Raw genomic sequence first — 23373 nt, 5'->3', positions numbered from 1 at the left:
AGTTCAGTGAATTAGCCAGCTGAAGTGGCAGTAGGCAGGCCGTCTGCCACAGAACTGTTGGCCGCTGGGGCAGACGTGTGCTGGAGTGGAGACCGCGTATCAGCAAGCGCAGTGTAGGATGACCTAAAACCCGCTGGACTGATGACCTTAAGAAGGTAGCGGGAAGTGGCTGGATGAGGAAAGTGGAGGATCGTGTGTGGTGACGCGCTCTTGGGAAGGCCTATGCCCAGCAGTGGACGCAAACAGACTGTTTGATTGGTTCTATTGTGTCTATAATATATTCTGTCATCATCATCATCATCAACCCATTATCAGCTCACTACTGAGTACGAGTTTCTTCTCAGAACGAGCAGAGTTTATCCATATCCCACCTTATTATGATAAGGAGTTCCTGAAAATTTTCAAACAAACGCTCAAACCTCTTTGAATCGTGATCATTTCTATATTTAACTTCCAATAATATTTGATTAAACTTAGAACCAACGTTATGCTATACTCGTAAATAGAGAGATTAACCAAATATCAAGAGTAGATAAGGCTCCGGCCGTAGCTAATAGTGATCTTAATCTAAAGTCAAACAAAACTAAATAGTCCATAAGGTTGTATCTACATATCGAAACTTCAGATCCAAAGTGTAACAACTTAGAAACTGTTTCGATAGTAAAATTACAAGTGCAAATTAAAAATTTATAACACCCCCGACAAGTGAAGGTTACATATAAATAACTAGAAAAGAGCTGATAACTTTCAAACGGCTGAACCGATTTTCTTGGATTATAGCTAAGAACACTCTCGATCAAGTCACCTTTTAAACAAAAAAAAAACTGAATTAAAATCGGTTCATTACTTTAGGAGCTATGATGCCACAGACAGATACACAGATACACACGTCAAACTTATAACAGCTCTCTTTTTGAGTCGGAGGTTAAAAAAAAACAAAGTTGTATAGTTCGGGACTTAAAGTTTTTGTTCCACTTTCAGGTGACAAGTGAATCACACTAATATAAGGCGAAAGTTTGTATGTGTGTGTGTGTGTGTGTGTGTGTATGTTTGTTACTCCTTCACGCAAAAACTACTGGACGGATTTGGCTGAAATTTGGAATGGAGATAGATAATATCCTGGATTAGCACATAGGCTACTTTTTATCCCGGAAAATCAAAGAGTTCCCACGGGATTTCAAAAAACCTAAATCCACGCGGGCGAAGTCGCGGGCATCGGCTAGTACAATCATAATAAGTCGACTTGCTTCTCTTGTTTTTCTTGAAAATCTGTCTTTGGAAATATTGGATACGCAATAATTTACAGAACCAATTCTCATATTCATCTCCAACTCACTGAATTTCAGACTTGTTACACTTTGGAACTGTGGTCTCGATAATATTATTATAATATGGAAGTAACCCGTTCCACGAAATGGGGTCAAAAATTACGCGACTCGCGTCGAAATTAGTTTATTTTGAAACGGTTTGTTTTGCCCGCCCACGATAGTCGTACTACTTTCAAACTGTGTCAATTGGCCAGCGAAAAAAACGGTGGCCGGTGCCAAGTTTGCGAATATTTTTTTCCCATTTTTAGGGTTCCGTATAGAATAATAAATAAGTATAGGAAAAATAATAATAGGTAAATAAAAATAATAATAAAAATAACAAAAGGAAAAAAAAACCTTATAGGATTATATTCGTTGTCTGTCTGTCTGTTTAAACTCAAATTCAAAATCATTTACTCAAAGTAAGTAATATTGTACACCTTTTGATAGTCAAAATTGTTAGATCTGTAAAATGTTATAGTGGTGATAATTAATTACGTAAACTTAAAACTAAAGCTACGACGGTTTGATTGACTGTCTGTCTGTCGTGTCTGTCAATTCAAGGGAATCGGATATTTCCCGTAGAATTTCCCATGAAATTTGGCAGGTAGCAATGTCTTGTAGCACAAGTAAAGGAAAAATCTGAAAACCGTAAATTTTTGGTTACATCACAAACATTTTTAAAGATTTGTCTTCCCGACCAAATAATTATATTTTAGTACTTAAATAACATCAAGATGGCGTTTCATGTCACTAACTTGGAGTGTTTATACTGGTTTAATTTTTTTTTGTACGTTGCTGCAGAACCTTTCGTGTGAGAGTGCGACTCGGAGTTGACCGATTTTTCCGCATGCCTAGACTTGTATTAGACAATCTAGCGGTATAATCTGAATTGGATCAAGGTTGTTCGTTTGATCGAAATAGAGCTTTTTAGATAGCAGTTAGCTGCTAAATTGATGAAATATCTTTTCTCATATGAATATACATAACATACACCACCTCCCACTGTCCACTTGTTCGTTTTCTCCCTAGCGTTAAGGTTGTCTGGAAGAGATCGCTATTTATCGATAAGATAGCCCCTTTGTACCTACGAGTACATTTTAACAGGGCTCTCTCCGTCATTCGTTTCATACAATCGTAGTTCCAATTTCATTTGAATATTAAGCAACCAAAGTCCATGAAATTTGGCAGACATATTCAAGAAACTAATATCTGTGTGTGTGGTGATTTAGATTTTTCTAAAAATATGTAGTTTTAAAATTACATGGGGCTCAAAGATTTGTATGAAATTTTTTAAGACCGCGTAACTTTGAAACCGAATATTTTAACAGAAATCTGGAAAACCACAGACATAGACATTAGTTTATAGAATATGTCTGCAAAATTTTGGTTGCTTAATATTCAAATGAAATTGGAACTACGTTTGTATGAAACGAGTGAAGGAGAGAGCCCTCTTAAGTTTTGTTTTTTGGAACCTGTCATTTGTGTTTTATGGTGCAATAAAGCATATACATAAATACATATAAACATAATTATATGAATAATAATATGTTAAACCACTAAACCAACTGCTTCGGATTTGATTTCCGAGACGAGCTAAAAATAGTAAGTTATTGGATTTTTCTGTAAAGAAATTATCAGTAGGTACTAGCCTGGAGTTAGGAAGTTGGTGGTGCGTCACCCCCGTGCCTTCGGTCCTGCGTCTGATCTTTCTAAGGTCGTGTCGGATTTCCGTTCCATCGGGGTATGAGAGTGAGGGAATAGAGAGTTCACCTGTGTTTACACACACACTTGTGCACTATAATAATATCTCCCGCGCAGTTTTGAGACTGGCCAGGTGGCCTATATTCGCCGAGGACATAATTCTATCTTGTTTTCAGTTTTGTCAGTTGTATTATTTTATTATAGCCACTTCAAGCATATCTCCCGAAATATCGGGTCCATAAACTTGCTTTTGGAAGCATCGAACCAAATTACCAGATCCATGAGCACCTCATTATTATTCCTTCAGAACCATAACAATACGCCCCTTTGGATTTCACTCATTTTACGGTTTCGAGGCTGCATATAACACCGTGATCTAACGTAGTAGGAAAATGCTTTAAATTTTATCGAAAGCGTTGTCTGGTTCTTTACTTGTAGAGGACTCCCGATGCTTTTTGACACCGATAGTAATTTTATAATCACGCATTCAGACTTTTGTATCTGGAGCCAAGAATCTCTTTTTTCAGTCTTACTTTGAAGAGGGCTCTCTCCGTCACTCGTTTCATACAATCGTAGTTCCAATTTCATTTGAATATTAAGCAACCCAAGTCCATGAAATTTTGCAGACATATTCTAGAAACTAATATCTATGTCTGTGGTTTTCCAGATTTCTGTTAAAATATTCGGTTTCAAAGTTACGCGGCCTTAAAATTTTTTATACAAATCTTTGAGCCCCTGTAATTTTAAAATTACATATTTTTAGAAAAATCTAAAACATCACAGACACAGATATTAGTTTCTAGAATATGTCTGCAAAATTTCATGGACTTTGGTTGCTTGATATTCAAATGAAATTGGAACTACGATTGTATGAAACGAGTGACGGAGAGAGCCCTGTTTAGTATTTACCCTTAGTAAATTGCTGCAACCCGATGCAGTGTGCACAGGTTGAACGGACTGACCATACTTTATTTAATGCTAGCCGATGCGCGCGCCTTCGTACCCGTGGATATAGATTTTATAAAATCCCGTGGGAACTCATTGATTTTCCGGGATAAAAAGAAGTCTATATGTTAATCCAGGGTATAATCTGTCTCCATTACAAATTTCAGCCAAATCCATCTAGTAATTTTTGCGTTAAAGAGTAACAAACATCCATACACGCAACCACACATACAAACTTTCGCGCTTATAATATTAGTAGAATCTTACTGGTATAATTGGAAGAAACGGTGTGATAGTCGCCCTTTGTTACGTGGCTCAAGAGCGCGTAAACGAGATACGGCCCGTGTTTTACGGACGGCTTTACGTTTTTACGAGATCTCTCATTCCTTTAATAGCTTGATAGCTTTAATATTATCTGTACTTTAATTATAATCAAATTCCTTGTACATAGCCTGGTATCTGTTGTACTAGCTTTACAGTTGTACAGTCAAAGGCCGTAAGTCGTTTAGCACCTTAGTGATCATATTCGTGTAGCACGGTTATGCATTAGGTGTGTGTGGCGTGTTTATAGAAAAAGGTCATAAGTGCGACAAGTTTTTGATGCAATACTTTCGCAGAATTGCTACTCAAATTCTGAGGCCGACCGTACAACTGAAGAGATGTAAGCGCGTCTTTACGTCTATTAATCAACTTGTTGGCGTATAAATATCACAACATGCACGACGCATGTGCTTATCACCGCGCCCTATAAAAGTATGCATAGAAAAAATATTTATTAAATAATATCGAAACAAACTAGCTCTAGGCGCACAAAATATTATGTTTATCGGGAAATTAATAGCTCTTTCCAAATGCGAAATATTAATTTAATGAATTTAATAAACAACAATTTACTACAAAATTAACGGCTATTCATGAATCCTTGTAATAAGTTACCCCTAGTCTGTATATTGCAGGTAATAAAATATGCTCTGTACAAATAACGTTGCTGATAAGGGTTTTTGTCTTCATTAGCTGGGTATCTTGGAGCTACCGTGAGATCGGTGGTCGGCACGCGAACATTTCTCTTTAGTGTACTTAACAGGGCTCTCTCCGTCACTCGTTTCATACAATCGTAGTTCTAATTTCATTTGAATATTAAGCAACCAAAGTTCATGAAATTTTGCAGACATATTCTAGAAACTAATATCTGTGTCTGTGGTGTTTTAGATTTTTCTAAAAATATGTAGTTTTAAAATTACAGGGGCTCAAAGATTTGTATGAAAATTTTTAAGACCACGTAACTTTGAAACCGAATATTTTAACAGAAATCTGGAAAACCACAGACATAGATATTAGTTTCTAGAATATGTCTGCAAAATTTCATGGACTTTAGTTGCTTAATATACAAATGAAATTGGAACTACGATTGTATGAAACGAGTGACGGAGAGAGCCCTCTTAATGGTTACAGGAGGTCAGAATTTGCTGAGTGAGCAACTAATGACAACACATTTTAGTCAAATAACTCAAAAGGCAACAGTCTGCTGAATACAAATTCAGCAGATTATTTCGTACTTACCTACACGTAACATATATTTACCTAATATTATATATAATAAGCTGTAATAGCCTAGGGGTAAGAACGTATAGCTCCTAATCGAAAGTGGGGGGTTCGATCCCAGGCACTCACCTCTAACTTTTCAGTTATGAGCGTTTTAAGCAATTAAATATCACGGTGAAAGAAAACATCGTGAGAAAACCTGCATGCCTGTGAGTTCTATATGTACTCAAAGGTGTGTGAAGTCTGCCAATCCGCATTGGGCCAGCGTGGCAGACTATGGCCTAAGCCCTTCTTACTCTGAGAAGAGACCCGTGCTCAGTAGTGGACCGGCAATGGGTTGATCATGATGAAAATATATTTATAAAAAAAGTACATAAACACTAGCTGATGCCCGCGATTTCATCCGCATTTATCTAATTAGGTTTTTAAAAATCCCGTGTGTACAATTTACTACTTACAAAGTTTTTCGCTTTCCCATGAATTTGTTCCTCCCAAATATTATACCAAGGTACTTCACGCAAAGCAGATAAAGTTCAGATTCCTTTGCATCATTTCAGAAAAGACGCATAGTATCGTTTTTAATCTTCCGCAATGTGCAAAGACCCTAGGATTTAGCTAAGAAAAAAAAAATCGCATTGCGCTTAAAGTAACAAAATTAAATGCCCGAATAGTCGAGCTTCCCCATCGTAATAATAATACCCGTCTAATGGAGAATTCGAGGCAATATTGCCTTCACAGTCACTGAACAAAATAGCTCTAACCCTACTAAAGGTCTGGACAGACAGTTACCGTAACCGCAACGGCAACAGAGCGCGACGTCGCGACGATGTCAGAGTGAAGGAATTCTCGGTTTGAATCGACTATATGTCAAATATAGGCTATGGTGACGTAAAATCAAAGAAAAATAGTCGTTTTTAGCCTATCTAGCGTCAAAGCTTTGACGTTTTGTTACAAGTTCCCTACCTGCGGCGAACTATGACGATGCCACTTGACTTTGACAGCAAGCTGTACGATAGAACATCGCTGTTATATTATACGGGTGCCCAATTTTTTACATAGACTTAACAGTAAAAGTGGTGATAGCTTAGTGGTTAAGACATCAGCCTCCTATTCGGGGGCCGGGGGTTCGATCCCGGGCACGCACTTTTAACTTTTCGGAGCTATTGCGTTATAGGCAGTTAAAATTAAATATCGAAGGAAAACATTGTGAGGAAACCTGCATGCCTGAGAAATCCCCAAAATGTTATTAAAAGTGTGTAAAGTCATTAAATCCGCACTTGGTCAGCGTAGAGAGCTATGCTAGAGAGCTAACGTTGGGATTACGCATTGCGTTGTGTGTGTAAATACCTTAAAATACATGGACCGTAAAAATACCACCAATAAGGAATTTTCTATTTACATAATTGTCCCTTTACAATGCCCAACTAACTTTGACCCCCTTTTAAGATTACGTCAGCGGCGCAGAAATAGACATAGTCTTATTTAGGGTCATAGTCCATCAATTAAAGCTATGGGGAAATAATGCCATGTGCTAGTATAGAATTTAAAGTCTAATAAAGTGGCAGGTAGCCATGAGATTCAAGAGTGTGAAAATACATCGTACCAATCATTGGTTACTATTCAAATGCGTTTGTATGAAAAAAAAAAGATTCCGACGAATTGAGAACCTCCTCCTTTTTTTGAAGTCAGTTAAAAGGCGTTATGGGGCATTACATCTTTAAAAATCAAGTAACATCTACTGACAATTCGTCAGATTTCCGTAAAAATATGTAATTTCAAAATTAAACCGGCTTAAAGATTTGTACGTTTTTGAAAACCAGTTTGGTTTGTATGGAAAGGAAAAAATTTAATCATCGTCGTCATTGTTTAACGTCGTAAAAACTTGTGTGTTACTTAAGGAATAAAATTCAAATTCAAATTCAAAATATTTTATATTCAATTTTTGAATCGTCAAAAGCATCTACCACTGGTTCGGAATGCCTTTCCTACCGAGAAGAACCAGCAAGAAACTCGGCAGTTGCTCTTTTCAAAGATTAGATATAAAATTATGCCATGTATAAAGGCAATTGAAGTCCTGCGCATTGCTGGAGCGAATTCCACGCTCTTACTTAAAAACCTACATCACCAATGTTCAATAGCTAACAGTACGCTCTGGAAGCTCAACCTAAGTTTACGCGTCATTGAATTTCCTGACTTCGATATGAAATGTAGATATCAATAAAACTCGTCTCATTTCAATACACCGCCTACGTTAAATGTCAGAATATTTCCCCTTCAAAGAATAGGTATGTAGGTACTCAAATATTGTCAATGAAATGGCAAAATATTGTCGATGAAGTCTTTGAGAGTAACTTCTCAGGGTAATATCGAAATCGGAAAGACGTGTAGATAATAATATGGAATGAAATAAACATGCTTTATCAATTTGATATACCTATGTATATTGCTAAAGACCTTATATTCATTGGATTTAGAGTACCTATAACGAAATCGGACACGCATGTCTAACTTTCCGCAGATATGTGCGTTTTACGCAATTAAAATATCACTTGCTTTAATTGTGAAGGAAAACATCGTGAGGAAACCTGCATGCCTGACAGTTCTCCATAATGTTGTCAAAGGTAAAGTCTGCCAATTCGCACTTGCCTGGCATGATGGGCTATTGCCCTTCTCATTTTGAGAGAACCATAACATAAAATTTATTGCTGACCATAATACGTATATCCTCATAATCTGAAGACCCATACAATTTACAAAACATTAAAACAGTAATACGATAATGTAAGCGGAGCTTAAACCCTTCTGTGGTCTGAAATTACTTGCGGCTAGATAATTTGTGCGGAAATTATAAAGGCCTGATCACACAAAACGCGTATGTCTGACGGTGGCTGCAACTGGACAAGAAGTCACACTTAAAGCTCTGCCATATCGCGGCAAAAATAGATTCAATAAATTGTAGACAATGGCTATATACCACGATTAAATTGCTGACTTTATTTTGTCGTTAAACCACGAAATAAGTTTAAAATCATTAAAAATAGATAAAGTCATCATATTCAAACAATTACATACGCCACTGCTGCAGCACTTAACACTATTACAAGTCAACAGGACTTCAGAATTCATACTAACCGCACTACGACAGCGATACGAAACGACAACTGTTTTTTTGAAAATTACAAACCTGTAGAGCGTGACATTCATTAGCAGCTTTCATACAGTCCCTATAATTTAAGTAATAGTCAAATTCAGATACAATTTATTCAATTTTTGAGTAATGGAAAAAGTTCTCTGAGTTCTGAAAGTTCTCTATATTGCTCTTAAAGGTGTGTAAAATCTGCCAACCCTCACTTGGACAGTGTGATGGCTAAACCTCTCTCATTTTGAGAGGAGATCCGTGCTCAGTAGTGGGTTGATCGCGTGTGATGAATGGAAAAACATGATTATTTTTAACTTTTTCAAGGAAACTCTAAGTTTTGAAAGTTTAAAAATAATAACTTTTTGCTTTGTAATGGTTGAGATAAATATTTTTGGCAGATGACATCGCGCCATGCAGCCACATTTCATATGTGTAGCTATACACGAACCAAATACCAGTCAAACACCTAGAAATCACCTCTTTGGAGTTCAAGAGACGTCGCGGGCGTCACGCGTTGCTTGCGACCAAGCCCTAACTGTAATACAACCAAGCAAAGGCCAGCCATAGTTTATTCAACAATGCTGTGTTATTCATAGACGCCGAGCCAACAGAAAGCCCTTCGTAATAAGATTTTTGGGAAGTGGCTAAGTGAAAACACGGATCCCTTGATGGCCACTTATATAGTGCTGCGGTTTTTATTTTTCTCTATATTATCCTTCTTATGGGCTTAGGGGAGGGACTATAGTTTAGCAGTCTATGAGTGGTGAGCTAAGAAATTAAATATCAACTTTGACGGTGAAGGAAAACATCGTGAGGAAATCTGCATGCCTGAGAGTTTATAATGTTCTCAAAAGGTGTGTAAAGACAACCCATCGCCGACCCACTTGTACTTGTTCGACAAGGAAGCTTGTGCTCAGGCACAAGCTTCCTTGTCGAACAAGTACAAGGTTTGACGGACTTGATAGAGAAGATTATGGAGAACTTTCAGGCTTGCAGATTTTCTCGCGATGCATGTTTTTTTAAATCTATCCATTTCTCGAAAACTATTTATTGGACTTATTTGTAAATTTTTATTTTTGTAGAGGTTTTTGGTGTAACTAGAGCAAAAACTTAGCGTTATTACTATCCAATGCCAATAACTATTTGTCTTATCTTGTAGTTTTAGTGATTTGTTATTTTTTGAACCCACATTATGTAGCGTGCAAGCTATTTACGGAACATTCATTGACCTCTAGCGTCAGTCATACTTTTATTTGCAATAGGTATATTGTGAACTTTAAAAAATACAGTATTTTCAAAAAATATCGTAGTTTTTTTTTCTATGGTATCCTATCAGATTGTGAGCTTTTAAAAATACAGGATTTTCAAAAAAAATCGTAGTTTTCTTCTATCAGTAATCATAGTATTATCACTTGTCTTTGCTAGCGTCCTGTTTACGCCCTGTAAGTAATATAATGCGAGTTTTAGCATAAACACTTACATGCTAACGTAATAATATTCTCTAATATTTCGATAAACATCACGCGCCGCGAACATTCATCAAAGCCTTCCGTCACCTGCCCAAACAACCACTTAACTCCCACTACCGACTAAGCGTGAACGCCAATAAGAACATTAAAACATGCCATAAATCTACTGGAGCAGTGTGTGTTTATAAACTTGTGGTAATCGCGGTATAGACAAATGCTAGTTTTCAAACCAAACAAAGGTAAGATTGAAGTAAAGAAATGATTATTTCGGTTGAACTATAGATTTTCAATATGAGGGCTTAGTGGTTCTTAGACTTCCTATTTGGGGGGTACGCGGTTCGATGTTCGGCCTCAGACTTTTCAGAGTTATGTAAATACTAGCCGATGCCCGCAACTTCGCTTGCGTTTATTTAGGTTTTTCTGAATCCCGTGGAAGCTCTTTGATTTTTCGGGATAAAAAGTAGCCTAAGTGCTAATCCAGGGTATAATCTATCTCCATTCTAAATTTCAGCCCAATCCGTCCAGTAGTTTTTGCGTGAAGGAGTAACAAACATACACACACACACACACACACACTCACACACGCATACAAACTTTCTCCTTTATAATATTAGTGTGATGTGATAGTGTGATGTAGCTGTATGTCCGAATTTTTAAATTATGTCACGATTAATTATTCATGTTTTAAAGGAGATCATTACTTTTTCATCATTCATTATTCTCGATGATAAATTGAATCGTTCATCTCTTCTTCCCTTTTTCAAAATTAATTACTCAACCTTTTTGTCACCAACTTTCGAGAAATCTAATAACAACGGTTGTTTATCACACGGTTTACCTATTTTATTAATTTTTAGACCCTATCACCTACTACTAAACCAACGCTGTCTGTCTGTCTCTGTCATAGGGCTGTAGGTATCTCGTGAAGTAGGTAATTATCATGAACCGTAATAGGTAAAGAGTTGAAATTTTTCACAGACTGTGTGTAAAAAACCAAGATGGCGAATTTGAAAATGGCCGCCATGCAAACGTGTGATTATATCAAACAGATATACACAATTTTTTGCATTTATATTATTACATTGGATTAAAAACAATTCCTTTGTATAATAACTATGTAGCCGGGATTAATGTCGGTGTAAATGCGTCCAACGGGCAACTTATTAATTATTTAGTACACAGCTCATCTACCGGAGGGCCTCTGAGAGGTTACTTTGAGCACTTGATGTACCTACTGTAATCTTTGACGTCCCTCGAGACTATAGTTCGGAGATTAGGATTATCTTGGTAGCTACTCTATTTGACAAACTGTAAGGCACGGCAGTTTGTATTCTCCTGGGAAGTCTCGGGTTCGATTACTGGTAGAGTCAAGTAGCTAATTTATAATTTTTAAATTAACTCAGTCCTATATGTATGAGGCGCTTTAATAGAGGTTATGGACTAAGAGCCAGCGCGTGCGAGGCCTTCGTTATTTTATAAAAGCTGAAAGTTTTTCTGCGTATTGTCCCCAACACTGGGAGGAACGATCAGCAACTATGAAGTTTAGATCATGGTGGTTTTGGGAGATAATAGGTGTAAAACATCTTACGACAAATAATAAATAAATAATAATGCTTGGTAAATAAAAGTTTATTTAGCTCCACAAAAGCACAATAAAGAATAGGTACAATTGATGTTAATTCTACAAAATAACAACTAAACTTAAAACTAGAAATACAAATAACAATATTGTGTGTGAGCTAAAACGTAGAATTAAAAAGTTTAAGGGTGCCGGTCTGCCGTTTGCCAGGGGGTTGCCAGTTGCCAGGATACTGTCTGGCAATGCATGGCGTTTGGCATTTTTTTTACAAAGAATAAAAAAAAAGTTTTAATACTATTCCGAAGAAGATATAAAAAAAAATTAGACTTTATGAACTTTATACTTTGATGTAATCGTGATTACGAAGGGTGCTAAAGGAACGCTATTGCTAAGACTCCGCTGCCGCGGCCGCCCCTCCGTCCGTCCGTCTGTCTGTTAATTCAATTCAGAGTCAAAAAACAGACAGAGAGACAAACAAACAGACACACTTTCGCGTTTATAATATCAAGTATGGATGTGGAAGTATGGATAAATACGTATCTATGGTATCTACTTTAGGAAAAATTTATGTTATCAGTTCCCGAAGAAGCGAAACGCGACACCAGAGACACATTTAGAGTAGATTAACGCGAATGTTCTTTATAACGCAGCCGTTTCAATTGCTTCCGGGAGCCTTTACTTTACTTTCACCTGCTTTATGGGTTCCTGGTACCTAATGTACCATATAGGTACTCTATTATTTATTTATTATCTCATTATTACCATTAAAAAATGTTTAAAAAATAAAATAACAGAAATAACGAAAAATAAAATAACAGAAACAACAAAAAAATTCAATAACAGGAACAATGCACCGTCATCCTTATAAAACCCAAAAAATGTTTCTACTTATGTTCGTTATAGACTTTTAAACCATCCAACCGATGTGCCCCAAACCGGTTTCATTAGAAAGGCAATAATGCGAAGATGGTTGTAGACTACTAAAACAATGCATTACTACACATTCTTTTTTTAGCGTAGTAGCCACACGCCGGGTATTCGCTAATGTTGCATAGGTATAGTTGGCGTCAACTAAGTAGAACACTGATATTAAACTTGTGCAGTGGGTGAATTCGATCTATTTGGTCGTATGAAGTGATGCGTGACGGTGAAAAAGTTTTGTCGAATTCAAGACAACCTGTAAATAAATATATCGAATTTTCTCTGTATTTCCAAAATGAATAAAACATTAATTCTGTAAGGAACGAATGTCAAAAGAAATTCTCGCAACTAGTGAAACGTAAAACCAAAGTTACACAGTTTCATTTAATAAAGAACACGTTACAATATATTTTTAACTAGTTTTGGCCCACAATTTACTCACTTGATTTTATGTAGAGCTATTTGCAATACACGCTGCAATAAGATGATCAATTTTATTTTGTACACAAACTTAAAGCTAGCCTTTGCTAATGAGGTACCTACAGTATAAATCATGCCCGCAATGAATGGCAGAATACTGGCTATATCTCCGCACTGGACAGCCAAGCTGATCCTTCGCAAAAAAAATCGCCTGAAATTCGTCTCAGAGTTAGTTTGCTTGTAGCTTTGCAAATCATCTCTAAGACGAATTTCTTCATGACTCAAGACTCGTTAATCGGTTAAACACTGAAAAGGTAAGACAGACGGACATAATATTATTATCTTAACATTATTTATAGTAATGTATGGAGGGACTATGCATAGTATGCTTGGATTAATTAAAAGTAAAATCATAAAAAAAAATATTATGGCTTACAATCAGAAAATGGCTTCGTTCGAAATATAAATCTCCCGGGTTCCTGGAACAAAAATATTTCTTAATTAACGACCAGGCTTTTGTTCTCTGCGACAATTTACAGAGTTTTATTTGTTACATTGTATCCCGTTACACCTTTTAATTATGGGTTAACTTATAAATTACAACAAAGTGTGATTATTATTAAATTCATAAAAAGCAGTATGTCATGTTTCATACAGTTCCATACATTACAACGCAATGGTACGCGCTACGTCTACGCTTACGCAACACTTACGCAGCCTGTGTGAACGAGGTTTTTCGTGCATTCACACTAACATAGCCAAACGGTCTTCGTGAAATAGAACATCTATGATGACTTCTAAGTATTTTTATTCATAAACATCTTGGAGTTCATTTTTAGGGTTCCGTACCTCAAAAGGAAAAACGGAACCCTTATAGGATCACTTTGTTGTCTGTCTGTCTGTCAAGTGGGGTATCATATGAAAGGGCTTTACTTGTACATCCTAAAACAGTTTTTTATTTATTTTTATGTATAATAGTTTTTGATTTATCATGCAAAATGTTGGTAAAATACCCGAGTACGGAACCCTCAGTGCGCGAGTCTGATTCGCATTTTGCCGAGTTCCAAAATTCAGGAATTTTCGAAAAACCGAAACTTACAGGGATGGATTCGCGGGCATCATCTAAGTAGTATTTTATAAAGGCCTCTTTAGTCTATACTCTATAGGCATCCCCTTGTTAAAACCAACAGAAAAGTTTCTTTGATGCGGCTTTCAGTGCGGGGTTCTCGTTGCGTATTGGATATTTGGGAACTAAGAGTATGTTATCCGAACCAGTAATGAGTATAATATGATCATAGGAATAGGGATCATAGGAATAGGGATCAAAGGAAAAACTTTTTACTTAGCTCTGATAAAGGAAGTACTTCCTTAAAAACCCCACTATATTATAAATGCGAAAGGCGAAAGTGTTTGTTCCTTTGTTTGTCGTTTAATAACACCCAACGTAGATTAAATTCAGTCCGTTCCTCAACCGTTGAGCTATCGAGGCTCTAATTTTGCATACGCACCGTTATGTATTTAATTATCTATATATTATTTTTGGATACATTTAAAGATCTGGCGAATGACATAGGCTACATTTTATCATTACCTATGCCATTTTATCATTTATATTTAGGCGGGAAAAATAAAATTCCCAAGGGATTTTTAATTCTTTAATTCGCGCTGATAAAGTCGTGGGCATTGTCAAATTCATACGATAATATTACTATAAATGCGAAAGTGTGTCTGTCTGTCACTATAAAGAGTAGCGTTGGCAGTCACGGGCGCGTCTATCGGTTGACAATGATGATGATGATATTCAGTTTTTAACCCCAGACCCAAAAAGAGGGGTGTTGACGTGTGTATCTGTGTATCTATGTATCTGTCTGTGGCATCGTAGCTCCTAAACTAATAAACCGATTTTAATTTAGTTTTTTTTTGTTTGAAAGGTGGCTTGATCGAGAGTGTTCTTAGCTATAATCCAAGAAAATCGGTTCAGCCGTTTGAAAGTTATCAGCTCCTTTCTAGTTACTGTAGCCTTCACTGGTCGTGGGTGTTATAAATTTTTAATTTACACTTGTGCTCTTTGAACTTTGAACTTTATTGTAAGGATTTTACAATAACAGAACACAATCGCGTAATGGATTGGATGATGTCAATTCAAAGATTTATATCTGATGTATTGATGGTAACAGATGGCTCCTTAGAGACTCAATAGACTTATCTCAGTCTCAAGACGCCAACTTGAGTTGTATTACGGCTATTGATAGATTTAGATCTCATCCTTTCATATTATATTATATCTCTTGGGAGAAGTGTGAGCTAAGTCGGGAATCATATTATTGTGGTGAAGAGTTATACTGTAATTTTACAACATGATGAGAATCGGTCTCGAAAATTAAATTAGAGTGTAAAATAATAACAAGTGTAAATTAAAAATTTATAACATCCCCGACAAGTGAAAGTTACAGTCACTAGAAAAGAGCTGATAACTTTCAAACGGCTAAACTGATTTTCTTGGATTATAGCTAAGAACACTATATCGATCAAGCCACCTTTCAAACAAAAAAAAACTAAATTAAAATCGGTTCATTAGTTTAGGAACTACGATGCTACAGACAGATACACAGATACACACGTCAAACTTATAACACCCCTCTTTTTGGGTCGGGGGTTAATAATAGGGACGTGGTTTTACGAGCCTTTCGTCTATCGTCAACAGAAGATTGAAGGTATGGAATTTGTCCCAATCCTTGCAGCAAAATTTATGGCATAGGTTATAGTCCAATCCAAGAAATAAAAACCTAAATTTGCTATAATCCGCTGCAAAAAGCAAATCTGTATGGTACATATTTGCAATTGAGCATTGTAAGGCCTACATCTCCTGAGGATGCTCCGGTGTTGGAGTGAAACGTGCATCGAGTGTGTTCTGGTAAATTTGTGTGGTGTTGCGTGTGGTACTGGGGGATTGCGTGGTGGCTGGCTTTTCCTGCATGCTTAGCAGTGGGAGGGCGGGCGGTGCATGTCGCTTGCTGTACCGTATGTTGTACCGTACAGATTTGTCTTTTTCAGGGTTTTTATTCCTTAGATATCATGGATTTCCGCAAAGTAGGTAACGCCTGCAGCAATACAATATAGTTATATAATTATATTACCTCATTTTTCGAGTAGGTATTTCAATCATTCAGCTAAAACAAAAGACACTGAATTGTATTCAATGCGCGCTCATTTACATACTATTAAGGCATACGCGCCCGGCGAATAATGAAAGGCGTACGCATGAATGGAAAATGAAATTTGGCGTTCGGGGTTTGTCATCAGTGGTTGCTCTCGTGAGACAAATTGTGTTCTAACCGCAAATATAAATGTGCCACTAGATTCGGCGCTTTTTAAGGCCTACATCCGTCAATGGTAATGCGAAAGACAAAGTCCGTTTCTACAAAGATAGATAATTTAAAACAGATTATAGGACTAAAGCTACCTGCATCATTCAAGTATGATAACGTGAATAATGTAATAGAAAAGATGAAGGGGAATAGATTTGGGTGGTATGGGCATGTAATGTCTCGATAGCTCAACTTTTGAGGAGCGGACTACTTAACTTCCGAAAGGACAGCGGTTCGACCCCCACCCGTTGCACTATTGTCGTACCCACTCCTGGCACAAGCTTTACGCTTAATTGGAGGGGAAAGGGGAGTATTAGTCATGATTAGCATGGCTCATATTCTTTAAAAAAAGTTATGACAGAAATGAGTGAAAGAAAAAGACGTTATACCGACCCCACACAGCGTGGGATAAGATCAAGAAGAAGAAGATCGTGAATAATAGGTAAATGACTTTCAGTTATCGCGCAAGTTTAATTTTTACAAACGGACTGCGTTTAAAGCGGATTACGATAGTTCACTGGTGTTCACTGGAACATGTTGACCTATACTATGAAACGCCGCATCTAGTAATACATTTACTTATATCGCTGGTTCTAAATTTGCAAGGACTCTGATTGATATTATTACGCCGTAAAAATGTTGATTTTTTTCGACGTTTGGGGACGTTGCGTTAATTCGAAAGAATATGGTGATTTTTGTTAAAATCATTTTCTAGAGGATGCTCGCGACTTCGTCCGCGTGGATATAGGTTTTTAAAGATCCCATGGGAACTGTTTGATTTTCCGGGATAAAAAGTTGCCTATGTACAGGGACGCAAGCTTCCTCGGTACCAAATTTCATATAAATCGTTTAAACGGATGGGTCTTAAAAAATCCCATGGGATCTCTTTGATTTTCCGGGATATAAGCTAACTCTGTACCAAAACCAAAAAAATAATTTGTTACTAAATGAATTATTTTCTAATTTGTCTGGCAATACCATTTTTTATTGAATATTAATATTTGCACATCTCGTTCATCAAGCTAAAACTAAATTCGAAAAATGTTCAACTGAATTCATTTAGTTCCATACCAGTTCATTGGAATGAATGTATAACGGGAAGTTAATTGTAAAATCGACCAGCTCACTGTCAGAACCAATGAAATGGACATTTACAAGTACGCTAGAAGAGGTAAGGCATAAAAATGACAGATATTTTTTTTGCCGATTCGAAGCGTACCAGTTATCAAAATTGAGACTGTGCCAAATAGTAATCGTGTTTATATTATGTTCACAAATGTCGCATCACTAACATTTAGTTCCAAGTGCGCTCAAATGACGCTCTCTGCTACTACTATCAGCGCCAAAATGCTGAAAATCAAGTTGCTTCTTAAACAAGTCGGCAATCGCAAGTCCAGTGTACTTGTATTAGTAAAGGTTAGTGGCCGCAGCAGCCGGTGACAAATGAAATTTCCGAACGAACTGACACTACGCTCGTCCGATAACGATGACGTCATTTTATGGAGCTAGATTACCTACGTAGCTCATCGGAAAGTTCATTCAACTATGTAAATAGGTAGTTACGAGCTTATAATGAAAGTATGTTGTTGAGTTAAAACTAGAGATGGGCATTGTTGCTACTTGGAAATCATTTTCATTGGGTGATTTTTTTTTCACAGTGATTTCACGGGCTATTTTTTGATTATTGCACTTTTACGGTGCAAGGTTTATAGTTCAGCCCCCTGATTGTGTAAGAGAAAGAAAATGCATTCATCGTAATCGACATCAAATTCTGCCCCTTGATTGGTTGAATCTGCTGTTCACATTTTTTCACAGCCAATGAGGAGGCAGAATTTGCTAATTACTATGAATACTTTTTTGCTACACAATCGGTGGGCTCACTCACTCACTCAGATGGTTTTTCACCAATTTTTCTTGAAACGTGGCAATTGGCAAATGATTGTATGCTACATTATTGTAACAGGATGTTTACACATGCAGCAATGCGAATGTTCTTACTCGCGCGTTCTTTAGCGTATTAGCTATTACACGCGAGAAAAAAACGGAGTTAAACGTACCTATCAAATTCTTATTTTTTAAATAATGTGAAATTTTGTTTTGTGATTTTTCACAGGCTTGTGAGATAGTAAGTGTTACATAATATTATGAAAGATTTTTCTTGTGATTTTTCATAAGCTACCTGTGAAATGGTCCATCTCTAGCTTAAAAGGCCATTTTATGTTTCGATGAGTTAGGGTAAAACTAGTTACGGCAAATTATGTCAGCGTTATTTATTAGCTGCCTACTCACTAGATGATAGCCCCAACTTCATCCGATTGGATTTAGGTTTTAAAATCCCTTTGGAAATTCTTAGTGGAAATTTTCCGAGATTAAAAGTATCTGAAGTAGAAATAGATATCCGTCTTTAGGATACGAACTACCTCTGTGCCCATCTTATTGGTTTAGAGACTTGGAAAACTAGCATTTTTAGGGCTCCGTACCTCAAAAGGAAAAACGGAACTCTTATAAGATCGCTTTGTTGTCTGTCTGTCTGTCTGTCCGTCCGTGCGTCGTCGTGTCTGTCAAGAAAACCTATAGGGTACTTCCCGTTGACCTAGAATCATGAAATTTAGCAGGTAGGTAGGTCTTATAGCACAAGTAAAGGAATAAATCTAAAACCGTTTTGTGGTAAAAAAAAATTAAATGTGTTTCAATTTTCAAAGTAAGATAACTATACCAAGTGGGGTATCATATGAAAGGGCTTTACTTGTACATTCTGAAACAGATTTTTATTTATTTCTAAGCATAATAGTTTTTGATTTATCGTGTAAAATGTCGGAAAAATACCCGAGTATGGAACCCTCGGTGCGCGAGTCTCACTCGCACTTGGCTGGTTTTTCTAAAGTAGCTTTGAAGGTGAAGCTGAAAATATCGTACAACATTTTACGATCTTTTGCCAGTAATTTAGGATTACATGAGATAGAATACAAGTATGCTTCTTGTAAAATTATATTAACTATGTTCATGTCCTACTAATATTGTAAATATAATAAAGTTTGTATGTATGGATGGATGAATGGATGGATGTATGGATATTTGTTACTCTTTCACGCAAAAAAGTTCCACGCAAGAAAGACGGATTTGGCTGAAATTCGGAATGGAAATAGATTATATCCTGGATATATAGGCTACTTTTTATCCCGGAAATCTATGAGTTCCCACTGGATTTTCGGAAACCTATATCCACGGGAACGAAGTCGCGGGCATCAGCTAGTATTATAGAAATTACCTATTTGATATCGTATCGAAAAGTATGGAATCCCAAGAATTTGAATTGTATGACCTACTCGTAATCATCTTCAGTGCATGGTAAAATGAAAATAGCGCTATCTATTGACAATAATTGAGCATTCTTTTCAACACGTTTTTCATTCTCTCAAGAACCAAGGAACGTAGTAAGTACTTATATATATAGAAAATACGACCTATTTTCTTCAAGAGGACAAATATTTCCATTGTCTGATGGAAAAGGGGTTACGAAGGAAGTCGATCCTAAGCTTATGCATTATTTATTACTCAGCTACCCCAATTTCTGGCACTGCGGCTTCTTACAATGGTTAGAACTTGTTAAGTAAAAGCAATCAAATTATTTATAAGAGCATTTTAAATTTAAAGGAAAAGAGATTTGTTTTTGAATGAAATGTTATTATTGATTTATCATCACACTAATATTATAAAGGCGAAAGTTTGTATGTGTGTGTGTGTGTGTGTGTGTATGTTTGTTACTCCTTCACGCAAAAACTACTGGACGGATTGGGCTGAAATTTAGAATGGAGATAGATTATACTCTGGATTAGCACATAGGCTACTTTTCATCCCGGAAAATCAAAGAAAGAAGGATTTTTAAAAAACTACATCCATGCGAACGAAGTCGCGGGCATCAGCTAGGAAATCATAAACTCAATTGCCTTCAAGTTGCTGAAATAAGTAGGTATAACACACACAAAAAAAATACATCATCATCATCATCATCAGCCTGTGGACGTCCACTGCTAGACATAGGCCTTCCCTAGACCCAGGTGGCTTTAGGACAAGCGAGGTGATTTTCTAAATCAGTGTCTAACACTGAATATAGCCACCGAGCTCATTTGAAATTGGTTGGTTCTACATTGCTGCTTCTCTGAGTGATAATAAAATAATTTTCCGTAGAAAACCTGTGATAGATTTTAATTTAACTAGCCAATGCCCGCGACTTCGCCCGCGTGGATTTAGGTTTTTTTTTTTTTTTATTCACTATAGGTAAGCGCTTGACCACAATCACACCTGATGGAAAGTGATGATGTGGTCTAAGATGGGACGCGTTTACCTAGAAGGTGCCTATTCACTCTTGTTTTAAAGATACCCAGATTGTAATTGGTAGGAAACACAGATCGCGGAAGAGTATTCCAAACCTTAGCCATGCGTATGAGGAATGAAGACGCAAAACGTTTTGTGCGTGTAGATGGAATGTCGACGACATAAGGATGGAAACTCGCCCGACGTCTTGCGGTTCGGTGATAAAATGGTGAAGGGGGGACAAGATCGAAAAGTTCCTGTGCACACTCTCCGAAATACGGGGTTTTTTGAAATCCCGTGGGAACTCTTGGATTTTCCGGGATAAAAAGTAGCCTATGTGCTAATCCAGGATATTATCTATCTCCATTCTGAATTTCAGCTAAATCCGTCCAATGGTTTTTGCGTGAAGGAGTAACAAACATACACACACACACACACACACACACACACATACAAACTTTCGCCTTTATAATATTAGTGGGATATACTCTCTAACCAACCAAACCTTTCGACCAAACTCTTCTAATAATTCTGAAAAGACGCCCGTGCTCTGATACTAAGCTGGCGATTGGTTGATCATAATGATATCACAGACAGATAGGCAACGGTCACCGTTGCCTGTCTGGAGTTGTATAATATTTTTGATATACTGAGTGGCAGTGGGTAAAAAAACATTATATAAAAACACTGAAACGATATTGCAAGTCATCACAGAGCTCGTATAGGATAATCCTGTATGAGTCTGTATAAATGTAACGAAAGCGATAAGCCCCACGTGGGCGGAGGCGGCTGTGAAATAAATATTTACTCTGTCGAGGGGATGAAAACACAGAGACCAATCCAATTGATTGAGGAAATTAAAGTGCTGTGGGGACACGAGGACGGCTATACAGTTATTTCATTCTTTAATTTGCTTTTTTAGAGTTCCGTATCTCAAAATGAAAAAAGGAACCCTTATAGGATCACTTTGTTGTCTGCCTGTCGGGCTATCATGTCTATCTAGAAAACCTATAGGGTACTTCCCGTTGACCTAGAATCATGAAAGGCAGGTAGGTAGGTTTTATAGCACAAGTAAAGGAAAAATCCGAAAACCATTAATTTGTGATTACTTACTTCGTGGTTACCACCTAGCGACCCTATTTTTTACTAACCCCCGACCCAAAATGAGGGGTGATATAAGTTTGACGTGTGTATCTGTGTAATCTGTCTGTGGCATCGTAGCGCCTAAACGAATGAAACGATTTTAATTTAGTTTTTTTTGTTTGAAAGGTGGCTTGATCGAGAGTGTTCTTAGCTATCATCCAAGAAAATCGTTTCAGCCGTTTGAAAGTTATCAGCTTTTTTCTAGTTACTGTAACCTTCACTTGTCGGGGGTGTTATAAATTTTTAATTTACACTTGTACCTATCTATGTATTAAATTTTGTATTTCTTTTAGTTTAGTCAAAAGGATAGTTACACAATTAGTGTAAATTAAAAATTTATAACACGTCCGACAAGTGAAGGTTACAATAACTAGAAAAGAGTTGATAACTTTCAAACGGCTGAACCGATTTTCTTGGATTATAGCTAAGAACACTAGCGATCAAGCCACCTTTCAAACAAAAAAAAAAATAAATTAAAACCGGTTCATTAGTTTAGGAGCTACGATGCCACAGACAGATACACAGATACACAAGTCAAACTTGTGACACCCCTCTTTTTGGGCCGGGGGTTAAAAAGAACAAGAAAAGTCCAGAATGAAATTTTCGGTTTTCGGTCGGTTAATAAATAGCTACAAATAGTTCATTCAAAGAAATACCTAATTTATATTATTATGTGTGTGTGTGTGTGTAGACGTATCATCAAAGGGCATGTTTACAGTAGGTAAACACTGGGTGCACGACTGAACGTACTCATAATGTAATGTATCCCTTAATTTTGTAATTTCTTCCGTACGCGGGATCACACATCAAAAGGCCTCGTTTGAGTTAAAAGCCACATTTTGCTGTCACGCGGTGCGGAAGATCTAAGGGTGCGCTTTCGATTTGTGGATAGGGGTTGTTTTTTCTACATAAATACAGATAAGTATTTTTCAGAAAAATAACATGTTTTTTACATAATATTACAGTGTTAAACTACACATTGACGGTGTGTAGTCTAACACCTTAAACTTTGGCAGCAATATCATTTAAAAACCGGCCAAGTGTGAGTCAGATTCGCGCACCGAGGGTTTCGTACTTGGGTATTATTCCGACATTTTGCAGGAAAAACAAAAAACTATTATGCAGTATGCATAAAAATAAAGAAAGAAAGCCCTTTCATATTATTATGATACCTACCCCACATGGTACAGTTAGTTATCTGACTTTGAAAATACTAATTATTTATTTGTTCTTGAGCACATTTTAATTTTTCTGTCATATAACCACAAATTCAAAGTTTTCGGAATTTTTCTTTACTTGTGCTGGCAAATTTCATAATTCTAAGTCAAAAGGAAGTACCCTCTATGTTTTCTTGACAGACACGATAGAAGGACAGACGGACGGACAGTTATATGATTTGCCTTTTTCTTTGAAATGTAAAAACTATAAATCATCACGGGCAACCTTCCTTCTATCGACGCGACACTGCATATAAGTGATCTTGTCTTATCTTATCTTAAAATACTTCTATTTTTATCAGTAG

General features: G+C 36.8%; 1 protein-coding gene across 3 annotated transcripts in view; it reads right to left on the bottom strand.

The window, feature by feature from the left end:
- Positions 1-23373, bottom strand: part of LOC123870222 (protein TANC2) — a 300070-nt gene that overhangs the window by 260929 nt on the left and 15768 nt on the right. For 2 of the 3 annotated variants that reach the window (XM_045913431.1, XM_045913433.1), the window contains exon 2: positions 13463-13505. The exons of the other annotated variant lie outside the window; for it this stretch is intronic. The gene's annotated coding sequence lies outside the window, so the exon portion shown is untranslated. The remainder of the gene's footprint in view (positions 1-13462; positions 13506-23373) is intronic. 3 annotated transcript variants of the gene reach the window in all.

This window comes from Maniola jurtina, chromosome 12 (genome assembly GCF_905333055.1).
Source record: "Maniola jurtina chromosome 12, ilManJurt1.1, whole genome shotgun sequence".
Lineage (NCBI taxonomy): Eukaryota > Metazoa > Arthropoda > Insecta > Lepidoptera > Nymphalidae > Maniola > Maniola jurtina.
This window is presented reverse-complemented; position numbering and strand designations above follow the sequence as displayed.